This window comes from Talpa occidentalis, unplaced genomic scaffold (genome assembly GCF_014898055.3).
Source record: "Talpa occidentalis isolate TD23 unplaced genomic scaffold, MPIMG_talOcc4v2.1 talOcc4.9, whole genome shotgun sequence".
Taxonomy (NCBI): Eukaryota; Metazoa; Chordata; class Mammalia; order Eulipotyphla; family Talpidae; genus Talpa; species Talpa occidentalis.
In genome coordinates this window covers 43,619,065-43,642,785 of record NW_023605305.1, presented here as the reverse complement: position 1 = coordinate 43,642,785, position 23,721 = coordinate 43,619,065, and the positions used below count along the sequence as shown (strand labels likewise).

Genomic DNA, 23,721 nt, shown 5'->3' with positions numbered 1-23,721 from the left:
GACAGAGAGGGAGAGAGAGACAGAGAGAAGGAGAGACAGAGAGAGAGGGAGAGTGAGTTTGCATTCAAAGCCTCAGTGCTCTCCTTTAGATTGCTGAGTGATTTCCCACTTGCCAACAGCTCTTCACTTTATATGAATCTAAACTACTCACATTGTGAAATCCCTTTCATTCCTATAGCTTACAGAGTAATTGCCTGCCAGTATCCCTTTTTTGTAATTTACTTTTAACCATAAAGGAAAGCCTTTTTTAATTTTCTTGAATGCCAAATCATTCAGTACTGAAGGTATCATTTCAGTATGCTATATAATCTCACTCAAAGCAAAAAGGAAATGTAGAATGTCAGCAAGAAACAGCCCACTCTGAACCTTGATTTAAGGGACTCTACTGCTTGGATCACCCAGTCTCTATAAGGAAACATTTGGAACTTTCACTGAGCACACTGTATTCAGACGCCAGTATCATTAGTGGGATTAGTGAAGTTATGAGTTCAAGCTGTAGCTGGGACACTTATTTATATGGAATGATGCTCTGGAATGCAAAGAGCAGTGGACTAAAAATCAGGACATCATTAAGGTCTAGTTCCACCATGCCCCATATTTATCACATAGAAGTGCTTTCATTCATTCATTTACTCTTGTTTATTCCTATCTAAATTCAGTGTTAGGCACTACGAAGATAATGATGACTAAGATATGGATATGACAGATACACAAATAACTTTCAAAAAGGATTGGCAAAGATTAAAATAAAAGGAATATAGAGTTACTAAGGGCAGGCTAAGCTGTTGTGAGAAGTCTTAAAAATACAGTGATAAAACACATACAAAGGACATAAAAATAGGAAGCAATATGTGATTTTCATCTCTGGGTCCCTGATGGCTGCTTTAGTTCTTATTATCATCTTATGAAGAGGGGAAGGGCCTGAGGATTTATCCATATTCCATTATAGGGATATAATTGCTTAGTGGTATACATCAGCTCTGTTTACAACCGATAAACAACACTTAATAGTGTGGCCTTGATGAGATGAAAAGGAGGCTGGGAATGCAGTCGTTATCTGAATTGCCATGTTTGTAACTTAAACATGAGAGTTCTGCTAGTTAAAACCATATTCATTAATGATGAATATTGGTGGAAAAATAGCATTCTTGTTATAGGGCAGGGTGAGGGGCACCCCAGAACCCACAAACCTGCCTGCTATAAATAGGTCCTGCCCTCTGCAGCATCAGAAACCTGGAATCTCCCCTTTCCTGGGGACCATCCTGTTACAGTCTGCTCTAATATGTCAAATGGGAACATCTAGTAACATCTAGTAGCATATGTCAAACCACCATCTAGGTGGTTGGGGTGGAGGTAGAGGACTGTGACATATCTTAATGAGATAGAAATCCCCATCTTGTTTTTAAATGACATTAAATCTAAGAAAGATAACAAGAGTGCCTTATGGTTAGAGAAAAGTCTAGGCGTTTTAAGCTGGGAATTCCACCAGTGAAAAAGCTCTAAAACAAAAGAAATGATGTTCAATTAAAGAGGAGAAAAACATATGGGGACTATAACCAAGATGAAAGTATATACATTGTGCAAATATGAAAAATGATGTAAAAATGTATAAAATAAAAAAAGGAGAGAAAAACAAATGTTAAGATAGATGTATTTTGTCACAGGAAGAGTGACAAGGATAAACCTGCAAATGTAAGCAAGGGTCAAATTGTGAAATGATTTTGATATTTATAAAAGAAATTATAGGGAGTAAATAAAGAGCTTGTACAAAGGAGTCTTAGAGATTTTAATTTTTAAGGGGTTGTTTGAATAAGGGTGGAAAATGAATGCACTATGGTAGAGGACTGACATCTTTGGTGGCGGCTGTAGTGTGGTATCATATACCCAAAGAGGTGGAATCCTTTATTTCTGAATCATATAGTGTTGTAAACCAATGTTACCTTAATAAAACAATATATAAACAAAATAAATAAAATAATTGAAGAAAGCCTGAATGGAGCAAGGGGGAGGAATCAAGGGGGAGGAATCAAGGTTTTGTAGTAATCCAGTAGGGTATTTGTCATTAGACTCTGGCTATGTGGACACAGGCAATATGGAAGATGAGACCTAGGACTTAGTGGTGACTGGATGTTGGTTATAAAGGATACAGAGGAGTCAAGGATGTGTCTTTACCCTCAGGTCTGAGACCCAAAGAGTGGCGACAATTTAACGAGTTCCTTTGTCATTGTGTAACAGGGTGGTCCCCAGGAAAGGGGGAGGTTCCAGGTTCCCTGCCCCATCCAAATGGAGGGTGGAGCTGAGCAGGGAGAGAAGAAGCTGAAGAGGAGACTGAGAAGGAGGGAAGAAGGATGGAGCCAGAAGGAGACCTAGAGGAGGCACATGGAGCCTAGAGACATGTGTAGAAACTGATCTTCCCTTTTGGTCGTGGACTGGGTGACACAGATGTGGGTGAGACCCATGGGGAGGTGACAATGGCAGCTTTTATCTTGATTTTGATTTTGCTCTTTTCCGTCCGGGCTTGTCTGGTTGTTTCTGTCCCTTTTCTGTGGGTCCCCACTGAAAGATGCTTTAGACTTGTGGCAGGCTTTGGGGCCTTGCTCTGGGCCAATCCCATTTGGATGGAGTTTTACCCACAAAGGGACAGGTAACTTTGGGGGCTTGATTTAGAAACTAGATTTTTTGCCTTTCCTGTATTGTTTTCTAGTTGTATTAAAGTTCCTTCCCATTAAAGTCTTGTATGTTTTATGTTGATGTGGTGGATGGCAGAATCCATTTAAAATAGGCAGGTTTGTGGGTTTTGGACTGCCCCTCTCCCTGCCCTGTAACAATTGGACAAACTTTAAAGCACAAGGGGTGGTGGAAGAATTCCATTTGAAATCACTGACTCTGATGCACTTAGACACTTTTAAGTAGCTATTTCAGAAGGTTTATGTGTATAGACTTGTTAGGAGCTCAGGAGATATGTCTGAGTAGAAATGCAAGTCTTAGAAACATGGAAGTAAGATTTCTCTTGTTATCAGGCTGAAAGAGAGGACATAGATCTATCTATAAAGATTATCACTATTTAAGGAGACTGGTAAGCGGAGAGGCTCCAAAAAATAGGGCAAAAACCAGCTAAGACCTTAGGAATAAATTAAGAAAAGCCCAGTCTATCATATGCTATTTTAAAAGGTAGTAGGAGAGTAAAGTAAGGATTGGCAACTAGTAGGTTCAAGGAGGAAAAGTTCTGAAATATGATTAAGAAAATTAGAGTCATGTAGGGAGAGTATTTTGGTTATAGTCATATTGTGATTGAGCACTGAGAAGGGAGTGGATGGGTATTCAGATTCAAATATTCAAATATCCAAAGATGTAAGAGTACAAGATACATGGGATATTAGCAACAGAGGGAGATTATGATGTTTTATGCTTGTTTTAATTTTGTAGGCTTTATCTGAGAAAGTTTTCATGGGATGAGTATGTGTTGAGATTATATAGGGCTGTATATTCACCACAAGTTATTTCCTTTGTCTTATTATTTTTCTCCTTATCTTTACATTGGCAGCCAGCAAGACAGGAGAGGTCTGCTGTGCCATGTGGGTTAGCTCCCTCGCCAGGGATCGAACTCAGTCACCACAGTGGCTGGTGGTAGCTTGGTAACACTGAGACTTAAACCCTTGTGCCACCAGGGAGGCCCTAACATGCTGCTCCCCACAGCAGTGTATTTCAGTAGATCTGCCTGTTCTGCTCTCCACTTGGTCTCTGATATACCCTGTCACCACCTGCACTGCTGGCTTACACCCCAGTTCTTGTATGCATAAATAATTAAATCTTTAAAAAAATGACATGATACTTCAGGTCTTTCCTGGGTGACTCTTATGTTCATAAAAATCATTAGTTTTACACAGTACCCAGAAAATAAATCATCACTCACTTAATGCTATTAGTGTACTATTATTACTAAAATACTTTGTAAGCATCATGTCCTTTAATCTTCATAATAATCCAATGATGTGAACTTTAAAAAAAAAATCTTAATTTTACAGTTTAGAAATTGCTGAAGTTTGGTATGCTGAGGAAAAATGGGTCAAAATTTTAATCTAAGCAGTCCAAATACGAAACCTGTATTAAGTAAACTTAAGTTAGAATCCTGAATTGTCAATTCCCTAGGTACTATATTTGCATCAAGTTTAACTTCCATTCAAAGATGGTTATAACTCTTAGAATGGAAAGCACATCCTCTTCATATAGAATCTTCCTGTTTTGCTTTAAGTCATCTTTTATCAGGATGGAATGAGATAAGAATGATAAAGCTCTTCTATGATCAGTATATATCATGACAGTAAATATAGATAATGGATATATATTAAACATATGTGTGACAAACTTTTACATAGGACAAAATATTATCCTATGTATTTTGTTAAAACTTATTTTTCCTGACTCATTGTGGCCATTTCAAAACAAAACCATAAGACTTTGAACGCTCATGTTCTTGAACATGTTCACATTCTGAACAGTCATTATATTATTAACTGAGAATTCATCATTACATATTAAGAAATTTTCAAAATTGTAAAGGTCCATATATGGCTAAAATTTTTGTGGAGACCATGTGACACCTTTTTGAGAATTTAAACTCTTTTCCACATTGCTTGTGGAGTCAGGAGGAGGAGTTGGTGTGAATAGATGAACTGAGTGATGAAGCAGATAGAAAGAGACAAGGAAACCAAACTTTTTACAATAAGCTCAAATTTAAATGTATGTAATAAAGTTACAACATAATGTTGTAGCTTGGTAATGCAGTCTTAAAATGCAGCAAGCCAATTATACTTTCATTTGAAATTTCATGTCCGTATAATAAGGTTTGTTCTTTATTTTAGGGCTTTATTGTAAGTAGAGATGAGTTGGCTTTTTATTACCTGCATCCATTGCTGACTATAATAAAGGAGAAAAAAAAATGTGTGTTTGTGTGTGTGTTGGTGTGTGTATGTGTTGGTGCATGTGAACAGTGTGTACATGTACGCCATAAGAACACACAAATTATGATATAATCATTTCCCCAAAGATACTGTCCATTTTTTTAAAAGGAGATTTAAAATATCACATGTACCCTTATGCCATCATATTCATCATCTCTTTCACATGCCATGTATCATTACACATCATGTAACTTGTATCATTTATTTCTCTTAAATGCATACAAAACCACCAGACTGAAGTATGACCTTATACTTTTTTCAAAATGAATTTCTTTGGTTCTTTTGCAGATAATTATGATGATGGACTTGAAACAGATCCAAAATTAGGTTATCAGTAATATTCCAAATTAGAGTGCTATCTAAAAATTGATGTCAACTGGGAGCTACAATTTTACCATATGGTCTCTGCATATATTCATTATAAAGACATTTACATCCTCCTCCATCTTCTGTCTGTGATATATTTTAGTAGAAAAAGTCATGAAAGCAATGACAATCATATCCCTTTCTTATTTTTATCAACCTGCCATATTAACTGTATTAGAGTAATTTCCTCCCCCACATAGTAAGAGGCTCTTCTTTCTTACTAAGGAACCAAATCTAGAAGGAATACCATTATCATCATGTTTAAATAAAAGAGTCATTTTTTTCCCTTTTCCTGTTTCCCATACCTATTAAGAAGACCTTTGATTTTTCTGTATGTTCCCAAAGATGTTCTCTTGGTATTGTTGAATGTCATCTTAGGTAATTCAAAAACTCTCATTTTAATTACCTATGTCCATTATTCATTTCCACACTTTCCACAGAGGAGTGAAAAGAGACTTCTAAATGTTTCTGTCTTGGCTGTTCCAAAGGACACCTTGTTTAATTAAAAAAAAAAAAAGTATTGTCAAAAAATACTCCCTAGGTATTTAAAGGTATGTAGGCTTTGACAATTACTTGTCTGTCATATATTGCTTTAATGTAATGAACATCATAATAAAAATTGCACTTGTTTTAAAATAAGACAACTTGAAATATAATTAAATTATACCAACAACAGCATGGATCAAAAATGTAATCTTAGAATGTGTTGGGATTTTTGTGTATTTATTTGCTTTGTAAATTGTTTTTAAAAGGAAATTAACTTTCATAGCTCAAGAACAAAATACATAGATAAATAAGTACACTATCCCACAACTGCCAATCATTAGCTCAGTTTTCAGTATCCTCTTACACTCCAATTTAGGTTATTTTTTAGTTAAGTGTGTCTTATATAATCTCCAGAATTTCATTATACATGTACAATACAATATAAATATAGATTATCCTGCCTCTTTTCTGCAAAGTAGTATCTTCTGTTTCTTTTGATTTCTTTGTCATCTAGTATTTTGCCCCCAAGCAAAATAATGTGTACTTGTTCTTTATCTTTTTTCCTGCATAGTTTATGCATTATTTATCTATATTGTAAAGTTTTTCAAGAACTAGCTTTATTTATTTTCTTGTTCTTTTTATTCATTCTACTTTTCTGTTGTCTAACTCATCAAACTCTATTATATCTTCCTAAAAGTTTTCTATTGCCATGTAACAAATCACAGCAAACTTAGTAGCTCAAAGCAAAACTCATTATTTATCGTTTAGTTGGTCAGATGCCCAGATAGATTCACCTGCATTTTCTGCTTAAATTCTCAAAGACTGAAGTTAAAGGTCAGCTGGGCCAAGCTGGGCTGGACTCTATTCTGAAGGTTATGGGATGGAATTACCTTCCATGCTCAATGATTGTTAGCAAGATTCAGATTCTTGGGGGTATAGCACTGAGGAACCTGTTTACTTATGTTTTATTAGTCAGAGGTCATTCTCAGCTTCTAAAGAACATTTTATTATTTTTTTTAAAGATTTATTTATTTATTTATTTATTTATTTATTTATACAAGCACTGGGTACAGTCAGAAGCGTGGAAGGGCAAGAGAATTTACCAGAGTCAGAGTGGAGAGCAGAGCAGGCAGACTGACGAAGTACAATGCTGAGGGGAGCAGCGGGAGGCAGAAGAGGTCTGCGCGCCATGTGGGACTCTCGCCCAGTGGTCAGGGATCGAACCGGCGCTGCAGAGGCTGCAGGCAGCCTCGCAACCAAGCGCTCAACCGATGCACCACTGGGGAGGCCCACCTAAGGAACATTTTAAAGTCCTTGCCATTTGATTCCCTTAACTCTTGAATTGTAGCAATAATGCACAGAATCTTTCTTACACTTTTACTGGCTCTGAATGTTCCCTTCAGCTGCCAGATGGAGAAAATTCTCTGCTTTTAAAAATCTTAAGTGATTTGGGTAGGTATGCCAAGATAATCTGCTTTAGATTAACTCAAAGTTAACTGACTAATCTACATGTACCTATTAAATAATAAGTGAACTGACTAATCTACATGCACCTATTAAATAATATTTTGGTATGTAAAATACATAAACAGAACATGATAGCTCATGGCATTCACCATGTCAAGGCTCAGTGTAGGAAATCTTGAGAGACCATTTTAGAATTCTGCTTTCCACACTATATATTACTTTCCTAACTTTTTTTGCCTTATTATTTTTCAAAAATTTTAGTTGAATTGTGAAATCACTTGTTTTCCTTCATTTTCTTTATTTATTGATATTTGTTTATATGGCTATAAGTTTTCCTTTTGGAAACACTTTAAGCAGTATCATCCATTTGAATATATAGCACATTCATTTTTTAATATATTTCTTTAATTTCATTTTAAGTTTACTTTCAACTGTAGAATTATTATAGAGATATATTTTAAGAGTATGGGTTTATTCACATTTTGTTAATAATTTCTAAGTTTGTCTTCAGTTCTCCATTGTGGTGAAATAATGTTTTCTTATTCTTTTATTTCAAACAGGACATATCGCTAGAACTTCAGAGAGACTCCTTAACCTCTGTAAGCAGATTTTAGCAGTGTATGCTGAGATCTGCCACCACTGAGTCTTTTTGCCATCATCTATGCTTCAGTTAATGTATTTCCACATGCATTTAGTTCTTTACTGCTTTTGAAACAACACGCACACACACACACATAACCAACAGACATATCTACAGCTATATCATCTGGATGTCTGTTGATTATATATTTCCTAGGTTCTATGACAATGACTATCACATATTTTTCATTGTAGCTTTTATATAATTTTCCAGGTGAAGAGGAGGAATAATCCTGATTTATAGTCATATTAGAAGTTATAGTCTAGTAAAATTGATGTATATATATTTCAGATGTGGAGAGACAAATTTTAAGATGCTGAGGTTCAAGTGCACTATTACTATTAGATTCCCATACCCCTCAGAACATTATTTACTATGTTTTTAAAACTTGATCATAAAATAAAATATAAATATTTAACAATTCATTTGGCTGAATCATCACAAAAATAATTGGTAAAGAACATATTTTGCTGAGCTTTTCAGTTATCCTGTTTGGAAGGAAAACATTTTCTCTCCTCTTTTTCACTTTCTCCCTGTTTCTTTCAATCAACAATTAGGTTTGAAGAAATAATTCCATATCTCCAGGTTCTTGAGTTATCAATCTGCTCTCTTTCTAGTCTCAGGATTGTTTATTTATTGCTGTTTTTCTGTTTTCTAGGTTAGAATGCTTAATGCAGTTCTAGCAAGGAAATGCTTACCTTTCTTTCAACCTTCTGGTTTCCTTAGAGGATTTGGTACAACACTGAAATGTGATTGGCAATATCTATTCTCAGGGACTGCCTCTCCTTTTCAAACAAACAATGGGTTAGGCAGTCCTCTGAAGTATACAGGCACCACTCCAGGCTATTATTTTGAATAATCTGCTTTGGCACAGGAACACTCATGCAAGGTGTTGAATGTCTTAAAATATGCGGCACTACATGAGTGCCTACAGCACCTCAGGGTAAAAACTGAGCCCAGTATAAGAATGAATGATGGAGCCTTTGTGCTTTTCTCAATGTTCAAGCAGGTGTACTGGCATTTACACATGCCTATGTGATGTAGCTTTCAGACAGAGATAAAACACTTTGATGATTATACATTTCTACTGTACAAGGAATTCATCACCATGCTAAGGCAGTTTGCTTCTAATTGTTATGTTGTTTCCCCCTCTCTCACATTATCTTGTTTTATGGGAGAGGTGATTTTTATAAAGCTACATTTGCTGTACATTTAATTTTGTAAATATGAAACCAAATCAAAGGGAATTGCAGTGAGCTCTTATGTTTAAAGTAAAAATACACATTGATGTCTAAGGAAGAAAACCAACAAGATTCACTTAGGGGAGAATTCAATGTCAATACATTCTTGGAATGAATGGTTTCATAACTAGATATTATTAAATTGGAGGATATTGCAAGATTTTCTGTGAAAAATTGATTAAATATGCATGTGGAAATTGGAGGAGCTTGGTGCATGATGTGGAGGGAAAAGTAAATATATGTAGGGAAAGAGATTAGAGAATCACACTCAAATGGAATGTGTAAAGAAATAAGGAAAGTCTTTTTACACTAAAGAGCACAATTCAAGCAATTGAACCCAAGTAATGCAGATTTAGCTCAGCAGTAAAATGTTGACACTGATGGAGATATAGAAAGATAGATAGATAGATAGATAGATAGATAGATAGATAGATAGATAGATAGATAGATCTGGATCTAGATATATGGAAAGATATAAGTGAAAGAAATGCTTACCTTTCTTTCAACCTGGTTTCCTTAGAGGATTTTGTTCAACATTGAAATGTGATTGACAATATCTATTCTCAAGGATCACTTCTTCTTTTGAAACAATGGGTTAGGCAGTTCTAACCCATTACATATCTGTATATGTATATATAGAACCTACATATCTATCTATGTATATAGATGCATATATCTATTTCTATCCTTAAAGGAATGCTAAACATACAGAGAAGAATTACAGGAACAATTAAAAATATTGTGAAATGGCAGCACTATTTTTGCTGAAAAAAGTAAAAGGATGCTTTTTTTTATTACTCATTGTATGTTACAGAATGTTTCCAGAAGGTGAGATTTGAGCAGGATTGTTAAAAGATGTGGCCTTACCTATGTGATAATTTTTATTTTTAGCCATTCCTTCTCACTTTCCACTCCAACATTTGTAAATTTTGTGCCATATCTAACTGCACTAATTCTCTCAACCCCAGATGATTTTTCCAGAAGTTATTTCATCCACCTAATATTATCACTCTTCCATCATTTTACCTTAAGCTACAGTCTTCGTGAGGATGACTGAGTTTATACCTAAAATGGACTTACAATAGTACTTGACAAAAAACTATTCATAATTACTAGTACTAATATTAAAATTACTATTAGAGGAGGAAGAGGCAGAGGAGGAGAAAAGAAAAAGATTTAGGAACACAGAGGAAGGCTCTGTTAATTCAAATTGTGCCTGGTAGGACAATAAGATTTCCAAGAAGAGTTGAAATTTACACAGTTCTAGGGTAAGCTTTTGCCAAGTGAGATCTAGAAGTATAATTAAGTCACAGGGAGCTACAAAAAGATAATTAAAAAGTAAAACAGGGCCTCCCTGGTGGTACAGGGGTTAAGACTCAAGCTATGGAGCTGTTTGCCGCCACTGTAGCATGTGTTCGATCCCCGGCCAGGGAGCTGCCCACAAGAAATTTAAGCAAGTTTAAAATTAGTCTTCAAGGGTTTTAGATGACTGGATAAATATGAGTGACAGACTCTAAGACTGTCTCTGATGTTCATACCCTTATATAATCACCTCCCCTGAGTTTAGGGAGGTCTAGGACTTCTAACCATAATGCTATGGCAAAGTTGGTAACATGTACATAACTATGTTACCTAAAATTGTAATAACCTTCATCATTTGAGAAGGATCTCTTGCTGGCTTTGAGGAAGCATATGGCTATGGTGAGGTCAGTGTGGCAAGGAGCTGAGGCCAATCCAAGAGAGGTATCTGGCCAATAGTCCACAAATAACTGAATTTTGTCAGTCGCCATGTGAGTTTAGAAAAAATTTTTTGCCAGTGAAACTTCATATCTTATGATAGCAACCTTGGTCTATACCTTGACTGCAGCCCTATGAAACCTGAAAAAGAAAGTCCAGGTATCCCTGTACTACTCACTCACAGAATTGGTGACATAATAAACATGTGTCATATTAAAGCAATCATGTAGTGACATCATTATGTAGTTACAGATAACTAATAAAGGAAGAATTTGGAGCTTATCTTAAAAGCAGAGACTAATCAGTCAATAAGGATTTTCAAGCAAGTAAGTGACTTGACATTTCTGTTTTAGAAAAGAAAATCTAGGAAGCAATGTGGAGAATGAAATGGAGAAAAATAGAATACGTAAAATACAGGCTGGAGAGTACAGCAGCAGTCTGGTGAGTAAATGCACAGACTTACCTGTCATATGAGAACTAGAGAAAGAAATGATAAATTCAGGGCTTATAGTCTTTGTTTCATTTTAATGTGAAATATGTGATCATAGCCAATTTTAATTACTCAAAAGCTACTTCATAGGTAAAAAAGTAGAGACTAACTTTCAGAAGTTGAGGAAAATACATAATACTAAGGACTCAAGAGTTGGAAATTTCTGTAATTTTTTAAAAACTAACAGTTACTTTAAAATTTCAAATTTAGGGTTGTAAGTCCAACATCATTACTAAAATCCAATATTTAATAATATGGAACAAGTGCCAGTCTTAGCTCTGGTGCTATCTTATCATCTTCCTGACTATCATTATGATCAAAAAATACCAAAGCCACTCAGAAAGGGCCGTCCTATTCCTAATGCCAACTTTCACCTTCTCAAGGAGCTCTTAGTACCTATCTTATTAGAATTAATCTCTAAGGAATAAAGGGATTTTAAATTTAAATGATATTCCCTTATTATTTCTATTTATTCAATGCACATTAAGAAACTTTCCATTCACTGAACAAATAGTTATCAAAACTATTTTATGCCAGGAACATTGATTAGGTAGAGGTATGTACTAATAGATAAAAACAGATTGAGATTTTAAAGATCTTTTTGGATGATTCCAATGTTTTAGAGTGAGCAATAGGGAAATAATCTTGTCATTTAGTGAGATGCAAAAACACCAGGATAGGAGACCAGATAAAAACAAAACATTTTCATTTTAGTGCCTTCAGTTAGCGATATTGATTGTGCAGATGGATATATGAGCTTGAAATTTAAATTGCCACCAGGGATGTATTTGGCTCTTTAATGCTGAGGTGATATATAAAGACTTGGGACTAGTGAGATTATTAGCAAGTATACAAAAGAAGAGGTATGAAGACTGAGAATAAATACCCCAAAAGATCTGTTGAAGTCATAGGACCAAGTGTCTATATACATGAGCTTACTTAGAAATAGATTCTTTGCAGATGCAATTAAATCCACATGAGATTGTTAGAATAGGCATTAATATGGCTGTTCCTTATAGGAAAAGGAGAGAGACATAAAGAGAACTCTACACATGAGAAGATAATATCATGTGACAACAGACAGAGATCAGATATATTCCTACCAAGAAACACTTGGCCAGGGAAGGTCAAGGGTTGCCAACAAACCACAAGATGTGAGGAAATATTCTCTCTCTTGGTTGCAGAGATCAGAGTCCTGGAACTTGGAACTCTAGTCTCCACCACTGTGAATTAATTTCTTTGATGTAAGTCACCCAGTTTTTGGTACATTCATATAGTAGCCATGAAAATCCATCATGGTCAGTAGGGAGAAGAAATAATTTCAAAAATGTGGTGTTCAGGAAGCCAACTAAGAAAATATTTCAAGAAAAGGAAATAATTATGAAACAATGATGTAAAAGTAAATATGACGAAGATTGAGAATTAGCCTTTGAGGATTACAGTGAGCTAGAGAGTAGGGGCATCTATGAGGACTGTGGATGAAAACTCTTGGGTGCATGTTTAACAGAGAAAGAGACATTTATATTCCTGAACAAGATGGAGTAACAATAAATAGACTTACTTTCCATCATGAAACAATTAAAAAAGCAGGTAAAATACTAAAGATGAAAGTTCTCAATACATTGACTATAAAACTATGAAGGACAGTGATCTCTGAGAGACTGAAATAAAGGGGTAGCATTATGACTGCCCTGTCTTACCACTTGAAGGGAGATTTCAGGTCACAGTCCAAGGAGAGTCTGGATGTTTTCTAACACCAAAAATTTCTATAATTTCCCCACACAAATTGGATGTCCTACCATTCAGTTATGGTACTAATTATTCACAGTTATCAAATGCTATAGCTTAAGCATTGTTTCTTAAAACTGTGCCCACTTCCTACTCCAGCTACCAATCGAATACTTTCATTTCTGCCTTGTTTACTATAAATTTGGGGGAGTGTCCTAAGCATCAATAATTTACTAGGACTATTCACAGAACTCAGGAAAGTATTTTACTGACAATTGTTAGTTTATTATAAAAATACTATTCAAGAATAATCAAAAAGAATGGAGAGTGGAATGTAGAGTTTTCATGCCTTTTCTAGGTGCACCAACCTCCCAACATTTTGGTGTGTTCACCAATCTGCAAGATCCCTGAAGTTTATCATTTATGAGTTTGTTTTTTTTAAGATTTTATTAAAGATAAATGATTGATTATCTCATTGAGCACTAGTAATCTTACCAAATCTTCAGTCCCTCTTCCCTGGAGATGGGACTGAAGGAACTGAAATTGTCATCTTCTAATCTAATCTTCTCTAATCTAATCTAATCTAATCTAATCTAATATTTCCTCTAGTAACCAGAACCCATCCTACAACAAACTATGGGTCCACCAAGAGTCACTACTGTTAACATCAACTCAGATATGTTTGAAAAGAGCTTGTTAAGAATCACAAAAGATGCTCTAATTACTCAGAATTCCAAAGATTTTAGACAATCTATGCCAGATACCAGACACAAATGTATATTTCTTATAACATAGAGGAGAAACTCAGGCAGAGCACAGAACACTTTTTGAGTTGAGAAGAGCTGTGATTCCCAGGAGACCAAAGTACTGGCATTTATAGGGCACAGTACTTAAGTAGAGAGAACTACACAAAGAAAATATCTTCAGATATCTTCAGAGAGCCCCTCATGAGTGTTCAGCTGCATACTGCTTAGTACACATGAGGAATCTACTTGAGTCTAGAGGAAAAAACTACATGAAAGGGTAAGAGGGAAAAGTCTTCAGACGTGTAGAGGGACAGGAATAGTGCTGTTTTCATCAACCAGAATGGAAACCCTTAAGATTCACAGGACATCAAATAGATTGTTCAAAAGCTTGTTGCCTAATTAGTGAGGTAAAATTAGCTTCAAACTAAATACTGATCTGTGCTCCTTTCACAAAGTTTAAAAGCTAGACCCCTGTAACATAACTGTATCCTAGAAGGAGGCTCAAAATATTTTTACAAATACAAAATATCCTGCAGGAGACAAGGTGAAATTCACAAATATCTGACTTCCTTCCCCAAAATTACCAGGGATGAAAAGGGGTAGAAATATATAACCCATGATCAGGAGTGGAGAGAATAATAATATTTTGTTGTTGAAGATGCTCATTATTGTAATGGTAGTGATAGATTTTGATAAGTGTATATTTGGTCAAATTTATTAAATTGTACACTTTAGGTAAGATTTACCATGTCAATTATACTGCAATAAATTTATGATGGAAAATATCTGATCTTCCTAAAAAAAAATAAAAGAGGATGGAAGGTGAAGAAAGAAAAGAACTGTGTGGGGTATTTTCTATAAAGTGTACAAAAGAATGAGGCAGTGGTTGGAGGAAAAGATGAGAGAAACCAAGTTTTATGTGTTTTCTTTTTTAGAGAAATAACTATTTAAAAACCTAGAATTTGTAGGTGCTATTGATCTATAGACATAAGAGATCAGGAAAAACTGGTTAACTAAAAGACAGTATAATATCAAATTAGAAGCAGATAGACCTGAGTTGGATTCACCCTTATAATCTTTGGTTGTTGTGTGACGCTATACAAACTAAATACACCCAATGATCATCAATTTCTTCATTTGTGAAATAATGATAATGGCAATATTTATTTTGCAAAATATTTGGAATCTAAAAAATTGTATTTATATAATGGAGACAGTCAGCATACCCTACTGAAGCCTAAAACATAATTAACTTTTTGCTTTTGCTTCCTCAGGGCTGTGTAGACAATGAAAAAAGATTTTTTTTTGCAGTAATTTAGCTAGCTTGTCTTTATGTAAACATAGCCTAACAGTTTACTAATTTTGTAATATTTTTATTTTCTTTTAAATCTGTTTTACTTTGCTAATTGCGTCCAAATTAACAGTCTTAGAAAAGTATTTTATATTTACTATTTGGAGAAATTTTAGAGAACAGAATTTTTTTTTTTATCTATCAAAAGAACACACACCAACTATATGACATTCCAGAAATGGCAAAACTATGGAGACAGCAAAAATATCAGTGCTTGCCAAGAGCTGAAGGGAGGGAGGGATGGATGTGTAAAGCAGAAGATTTTTTAGGAGAGTGAAAGTACTGTTTATATCATAATTTCAGGTTTTCAGGTCTAGTCTCCCAGCCAGGAATTGGTCCCAGGCTGCAGTGGCAGTGCGAGTCCTATGGACCACCAAGGGTTGGTGTCTCACCAAGCCATAGCAGAAACTTTGCTGATGCTCAGGCAAGCAAGCAAAATGAGGCAAATTTGTTTAGAGAACTGAAAATAAGAAAAATTTATAAGGGGAGAAAAGGAACAGAAATAAAGTGCATCTCCCAGGCAGGTGGAACCAGGCCACCAAGGGGCAAGGAAGCTGAAGGGGAGTCATGCCTCGGGGAATGTATGCCTTCTTCCCTAATTATTCTACAGCCTCCTCAGTCTCTTTGTGATTGATTAGTTCTAGGTGGTCTCACTCACTCTGCCTTAAAGTCTCTGTGCTCTGTGCCTTAAAGTCTCTGTGCTCTGTGCCTTAAAGTCTCTGTGCATCTCAGCCCTTATCTTACAGTTCTTTTTCTTTATTGTTCAGGAATGTCCTGTCACCCCTCCTCCTGGTGCTGTTTGGTTAATTCCCTTTGGAATTTACTGTCCTTATCTCTGGAGCCTTCCTTATTCCTCCAGGCTTTTCCTATTCCATGTTGACCCTAGAAGTCATCCGCTTGCCCTATGACTCATTGTGCTGTACCACAGGGAAGGCAAATTTTTACCTCTCCTCTCTGAGGGTTTTTCAACTGTGCTGAAAATTAAATAGCATGAGACAGATTAACAGGAGAAAAGCATACTAATTTGTATAAGAATTGCATGACACAGCAGTTTTCAGAAGTAATAAAGACCCTAAGAAATGATGCAACCTATATGCTTTTATATTGAGTTGAACTATGTAATGCACTTGTGGTAAAATAACTGAACTACACAGCAAGGCTAAAGGATGATCAGAATTATTTTTACCACCCCTTGAAGAATGTTTCTTTTCTCCTGGTTGCAGGGAGGCCATCTTTCACATGGGAATCTGTTTCCTATTTTCTAGAAGAAAAGCAGTGTGACTACTGCTTTCTCAGTGATAACAGCTTTAGTTTGCTTAGCTCATCTCAACTGACCAAGATTACTGATGTGCCCATTACTATTGACCCTCCTCCAGACAGTGTATGCAGACTGGTTCCACCTCCCTAAACCCTCTTTAGATCATAGAGCACTAGTGGAAACCTTCTTAAAACAGTCACGATAACATCCATTTCATTGATTATGTTTTCCTCAGTTGAGTTTTTTCTTGCTGCAGCAAGTTAAATGATCTCACCTATTTTTCAGGTATATAGGTGCCTTCCCTAGGGTCTCTGGTTGGAGGCTTTAAGACACTCCCATTATTCCCTCTGTGACCGCTTGGAGGTGGTGGGAGAACAACCTTGCCTGGGAAGATAGGCCTGATGATTCTCACTTCAGGTCAGTGATGCTTTGCCCTCCCTGCCCTCCTCCTTCAGACTTTCTTTTTCTACCCTCTGAGGTCCTGACAGGGGTGAAAGAGGAGGGGGTGGGGGAGAGGGTGGGTGAGGGAGGTGGAGTGGGGGAGATAGATGGGGGAGGGAGTTACAAGGGTGGGGGTGTAGTGAGTGTGAGGCACCTTCTATAGCTCAAGACCAGTTCTTTCTGGCAGGCTTCTGCAGTAGCTGCAGTTGTGAGGTGCTAGGATTTCATTTCCTTCTCCATTCTTTAGTCTTCTTTTCAGTACTTGGGGGTTGGGGGTGGGGAAGTCTCAGTTGCATGGGGGAAAATCAGGCACAACCTTACATTTTCACAGAACTGACAAGCTCTATTGTTCAACTGGAGCCACTGAGCCACACTTTGCCTTCACTTTATGGTGATTTCTATAGAGACCCTCTAGTCTTTCCAGCTATTCTGACCCCTTTCTGATATTCTAATATAGTAGGTACATGTGTATATGTTGGGCAATAATTCATTCAGAATCTGCACTTTGGAGATCACTGGTTTGGGAAATTAAGGGATATGGCCAGGTATATCATCTAGGGCCTGAAACATTTTAGGATGGATAGGAAAGCTCTTGAATATTCTGTTAGAATTCTTATCTGCCCAGCACACAGAAAACTGTTAATATGACCTAACCTTTTGTTTTAGACAACTAGATTTTCATCGTTATTTGTGCAATCCAAAACACCAGCTTATAAAATGTATAGCAGTGATTTTGTATGTATGCTAGTTTGATTTCAGCTGTTTACACATGTGAAAGTCTGAGCATCCTGCCAGAAGGATTTGGTTTTACAACTCTCTGGATGAATGTCCCCAAATCCACAGGTTAACCTGCAATAGATTCTTGGAGGGACTGTTAATGAGTCACTTTATAAAAAAATATTCAGCAAATTTTTAAATAGATGCTTCATTTCTAGTAGGCAATTAATATATTATTTCACACTATAACTTTACAGCATCTGAGATTAGTTCAATTCTTTACATTTCAATTGACTTATTTTTCTTCCTTCATTATTTTCTTATATCATTGTTAATTTGCAGGCATTATTTGATCTCCCTCCTCAGGTATCATCCCTGTAGCTCTCCCACCATGTAATTGGCTAAGTTATTACAGTGAAACCCTGGTTATAAAATGTCTTCAAAGTACGTAGACTTCCCTCCAAAAAAGATAGTTCCCCACAAAAGAAACATAATTCTGACTAGTGGACACTCATATATCTTAAATGATTGGTCTGGGGCATAGGTAATACTGATGGATTCCTTTCACTGTTCCTCTTGACTCTTAATTAAAATCAATAGTTTCAGGGAATTTATTCTCCTATGTCAGAATTCAAATATGCATCTTCTGTAAATATTTCTTAAAGGAATGAAAATATTGAAACATGTCATTTCATTCCTTAATCCAAGAAAGCCTCTACTGGGTGGACCCCAAAGCTATAAATTATAAGACAAGGTATTTTGTCAACATAATGTTGTTCACTAGCATACCATATCATAATTTAGGGTGATTTCAGAATGTAGCAGTTATCACCTTCTCACATACCCCATTTCTTGTGTGTTAGATAGACACTGTTGGTTCTTTTCTTTTTTTGAAAGATTTATTTATATATGCGTACAAGAGGTGGGGTGTAGGCCAGAGGTATGGTAGGGTGAGATGATTCACCAGAGACAGAGTGGGGAGCAGAACGGGCAGACTTACTAAAATATACTGCTGAGCTGAGCAGTAGGCAAGATTGCATTGTTTTGCTGCGCCATGTGGGTAACCTCCCTGGCTGGCTGGGGAATCGAACTCCTTTTACAGTGACTGGCAATAGCTTGATAGCACTGTTTTTAACCCCTTTGCCACCAGGGAGGCCCCAGACACTGTTGGTTCTTTAAATGCATTTACTACCCACATTCCTAGAGGTAGGCACTATTGTTAACGTATTAGAACTCTGATGGTGGATTCCATGTGGTATATACATTTATCAAAGTATGAAGTTATACACCTGAAATGTATGTAGTATTATAAACCAATGGTAAATCAATAAAACAAATAAACTAAGACATGGAAAAATTGAAAAATTTCTCCCATCAGATGACTAGTAAATTTGGTAGTCTGTCTCCATTATGTATATAAGTACCATTATTTCCTGTTATGCTATGTACAAGCTTTCTATGAAGTAATGTAAAAATGTACCCAACAGTGAGACTACAACAGAAGGCCTGAACCCCAAGAAAGAAATGAAAGGGAAAGTTGTGTTGAGTATTCTTGATTATGGGGAGCAATTTTTAGAATAAAACTTATGCCTTACATCTGGCATGGTACCTATTCCAGCTTACTTGTTAAATAACTGGTATATTTATAAAGTCTTCCACTATATAAATTGAAGTTTTTCTCAATGTGATGGAATAAGGAAGTAGACACTTTCAAATAAAGCATTCACCTTAATGGGAACACTTTAAACTGTCTTTTGGGACATTTTTAACAATTTAAATAAAGTGCTGTTTGGTATTATCTGTGTAATCATTTCATTTATACATTAGTGGAATTAATTAAGTGTTGTCATGCCATTTATAAATAGTAAATTCTAGGATAACCTATATCCATATAAAACTAAAACCACTGCAGAAAAATAGTAGCTTTCTACTAAAACATTGCAGAGAAATAGCAACTTTCTACTGAACATGCAAATCACTAATTTAAAGAGGAGCTATACCCTTGCTTTTTCAAGAAACTCTAAGTCTCAAAGCTTTTGGAAGGAATTCAGTAGCCAACCAGCCTACTGATTATTAATATTCTAGGACATCAAAGGGAAAAATAGATAAATATCAGGCTTTATTTCCAACAGGAAAATTATGGTGCACAACTATTCATAGTTCAAACATTTTTAGAAATAATATTTAATATTTAAAGAAAAATGCTAGTCAAGGCACTGCAGGTTTTCTCATGCATTATTTACCTTTTGGAAACATGAAGGATTAGAAAACAAAAAAATATGAAAATAGAAATGCCTCTTTACCTCACAAAGCTTCTGTTTTGATAACGTCCTAGTCAATAAGATATTGAAATACATTGAATGTGTCAAAATAAGTCTTCATTATAATTTCAACAACAGAGTTTCATGTATGTCTCATGCCTCAGCATAGTTAAAATATAGTCTTGGCATTTAAACTCATCACTGAGGTCAGAGTCTGACTTAGGAAAACCAATCTCACATTGTAAGGTGGAAATTAGGGCAATTTCTCCTGTAATTTGAAACAAGGCAACTTCTTTCTCCCTCACACTTCAAGAAAGTACTAAATAACAAATAAAAAAATTATGTGTTTTATATTGGATCAATGATGGAGTTGTAAAGGAACCCAGTGCTCAGAATAAATTCTGGAAGGAACAATGTTTGTGCATTACTCATTATGATTATAAAAACCAATTTTTTGTTGTTGAAATGTTTATACCATGGTTTGCAAAACTATGTTTACTGGACCCAATTTATAAAAGTCTTAAAATAGAATCATGAGCTACATAAACAATTGCATAAATAAAATGGGTAATTGGGCCTCCCACGTGGTCAAGAGTTAAGATGCAACCTAGGAAGCAATCTGCAGCCACCACAGCACGAGTTCAATCCCCAGTGGTCAGGGAGCTACCCACATGGCGCAGCAGACCTCTCCTGACTCACCTGCTGCTCACCTCAGCAGTATACTTCGGTCCATCTGCCTGTTCTGTTTCACACTCTGTCTCTGGTGAATCCTCTCACCCCCCACACCTCTGGTCTGTACCCCAGCACTTGTATACATAAATAAATCTTTAAAAAAAAAAAAAGGATAATTTATGTTTTGAAGGCTCTCACTTATATAACTACCCATCATGCTCCAGATCTACTACCTCATTTACTTTGCTTAAGAATTTAACCTATTTAATTCATCATTTCTGTTTTCTACTTTCTCATGAACACATATTTAATTCTGGATTTTTTTTTTAAAGATTTTTTTATTTGTACAAGAACTGGGGTACAGGCCAGAGGATTCTATCCTGGCTGGCGGGATAAAACCCATGCTGCAGAGGCTGGGGACAGCTTCACAGCGCTGTGCTCAACCCGCTGCACCACTGGGAGGCCCCTAATTCTGGAATTTAACATGAAATCCTTCTTCAGTTTTTTTCCTGGCAAACTCCTAAATGTTATATGACAGAGATACAAAGTACAAAGTCTCTCTCTCTCTCTCTCCCCTACTTCTTTTTCTCCTCTCTCCCTTCCCTCTTATCTCTCTTCCACTAAAAATTATTGTTTCTGGAATCATCGTTTACCACTTTCTCTTCCTCCCTTGTCAGGGATCTGAATGCTAGGACATCCTATGAAAATACACTGTGAATGTTTTATGAGTATAAAACACTTTATGAGTATAAAACACTTTCACTTAACCAGGAAGTCCAGAAGTTGGAGAATGACCTAACCTGCCACATTCTCTTTATGCAAACATCTTCCTAGTTATCTATAGCTTCATGAAGTAAACGCAGAGTTTCAAAGCTGCCCTTGAATACTGGATCAAGAAATGTCAATAACATTTTTTTCTTGTCACACATTTCAATGAACTTGCAGTTTATCTAGCCAATGTCATTACTTTGAATTTGATTTGTGAGTATTACACAGTGTATGTTCACGCCTGTATATGGCAAACAGAAGAAGCTGGCACGATTTGCATTATATTTGAATTCTTGAGTGAATCATTAAATTGGCCCTTGTTGATCCTGTGTATGTTCCTTCCCTTCTCTTCCCTTCCTTCTTCTCTCTCTCCCTCCTATCCTTCCATCCATCAGTCCTTCCTTCATTTCTTTTTATTATTTATATTAAATAATGAGGGGGCCTCCCTGGTGGCTCAAGGGGTTAAACACAGCACTATGAAGCTCTCTGCAGCCTCTGCAGCACGAGTTCAATCCCCAGCCAGGGAGCAACCCACATGGCACAGCAGACCTCTCCTGACTGGCCCGCTGCTCCACTCAGCAGTGTACTTCAGTCAGTCTGCCTGTTCTGTTTCCCACTCTGTCTCTGGTGAATCCTCTCACCCACCCCCCACCCTGCACTCCTGGCCTGTACCCCAGATCTTGTATGTATAAATAAATACAATCTTAAAAAAAATAATGAGGACATGGAGAGAAACAACTTGATAGAATAGTTGGCAAGGATCCTGAAACTTTGATATAAATACAAAAACAAACCAATTCACCCCCTCCAGACACCCATTTTTCTCTTGAGAACCTCAGGGGAACTAGTTAAAATGGTTGCTAGGCAGCCTGCTCTTCATCTCACTATCGGTCAGGTCTTTATTTGTGCTTACTGATACACTCTGACAAAACTCTAACTAAAATTATCAAATAATGGCATGATATTTTAGGCATATTTTAGTAATTGATTCTATAGGAATATATTCTATGAGATAGGCATATTTCCAGAATTCCATGACCATATCAGCAACTGTATTTTTATTTTCATATTTTACTGCATTGGAGTTTACTTGGAAATTGCACATCAGTCTACTCACAGACTACCTGGTTTATCATATCACAGAATACCTGATTTATCATTCTACATTTTCTATCACTTTCCTTGAGAAACTGAACCTAACTATTAACGATGATATTGTCAGCAAAATTATATTAACCCGCCAGAAATATAAATGGTATATTACATACTCACAGACACAAAGGCACAAGAGTAGGTGAGAGCACAAATATTTACTTCATAAAAATGAATGCACATATATGGCTTCTATTAATTTCTACTTTTAACTCCATGATAAAAATAACTTTCTTCTCTTTACAATTTCTAGAGCTCCAAAGACACTTCCCTTTTTTCATTTTGGGGAGATCTAAAGTATATCTAAAATTTATTTTTTATATCTGTATCATGTTATTTATTTTTATTGCTTATTCCTTGAATGTTTATTTTGGATCTTAAGGAAATGAAATAGGTCACATACCATCTCCACAAGAGAAAGGGAGCCAAGGGAGTGATAGAGAACATTATCTAAGTTGTTCTTCTGAAGGAATACCATATTTTTGGCCCAAGTTTATCTACATCCTTGTCATTGGTCTCCTTTTCCTTTGTGACTCATCGTGAATTCATCTGTAATTCTCTGTCATCTATTAGTCTTTCAGTTCTTACTATGTTCCAAAGCTGGTACTTCAATATTCCCATATTCCCAGATCTGGGTTTCTTAACTGATAGTGAATGAATTGCCCCATCTGTATCTGCCCAGGCTTTTTGTTTTCTAGCCTATATCAGTTTTGCTTTTATTGCATTTTACTTTCTGAGAATGGGGTCAGAAATCCCATCAGATTTTTAAAGAAGATTCCAAAAATACCAAGGAAGGCTATCCTAGTTAATAGTCAAGAACTTTCTTACAAACCTCAGTGACTAAATATACTCTCACTCTCTGCTGATGTCTTTTTCACTTATCATGACAAGAAGTCACAGTCTGCCCAGTGCTGGAAAAAGACAGATTTGGCAGGCATAATCAGGTAAAGGGATCATATTTTTAAAAAGTTAATATGACCTATAACATTGAAATATAGATGGACTCCTAGTGATAACAGATCTGATTATTTATACTCTCAATTGAAGATAATATTTCTATTAATAATAGTAAGAATGGTCTAGAATATTCAGGAATCCTTAGGCAACAATCTGAGTAGATGGCTTTGTCAGGGATGTTAAGTGACTTCATGACTTCATTGGACAAAAAATTCACTCTTGATATTCGTCAGTTACCTTGTCTTAAATGGAAATTCTTGGAGTTTCACTGTTTCCTTCAAA

At 36.0% G+C, this 23,721-nt stretch overlaps 1 long non-coding RNA gene across 4 annotated transcripts in view; it reads right to left on the bottom strand.

Annotated features, from left to right (window-relative positions):
* Positions 1-23,721, bottom strand: part of LOC129145153 (uncharacterized) — a 305,992-nt gene that overhangs the window by 26,913 nt on the left and 255,358 nt on the right. For 3 of the 4 annotated variants that reach the window (XR_008550293.1, XR_008550295.1, XR_008550294.1), the window contains one exon: positions 5,734-5,820. The exons of the other annotated variant lie outside the window; for it this stretch is intronic. This is a non-coding gene — a long non-coding RNA (uncharacterized LOC129145153). The remainder of the gene's footprint in view (positions 1-5,733; positions 5,821-23,721) is intronic. 4 annotated transcript variants of the gene reach the window in all.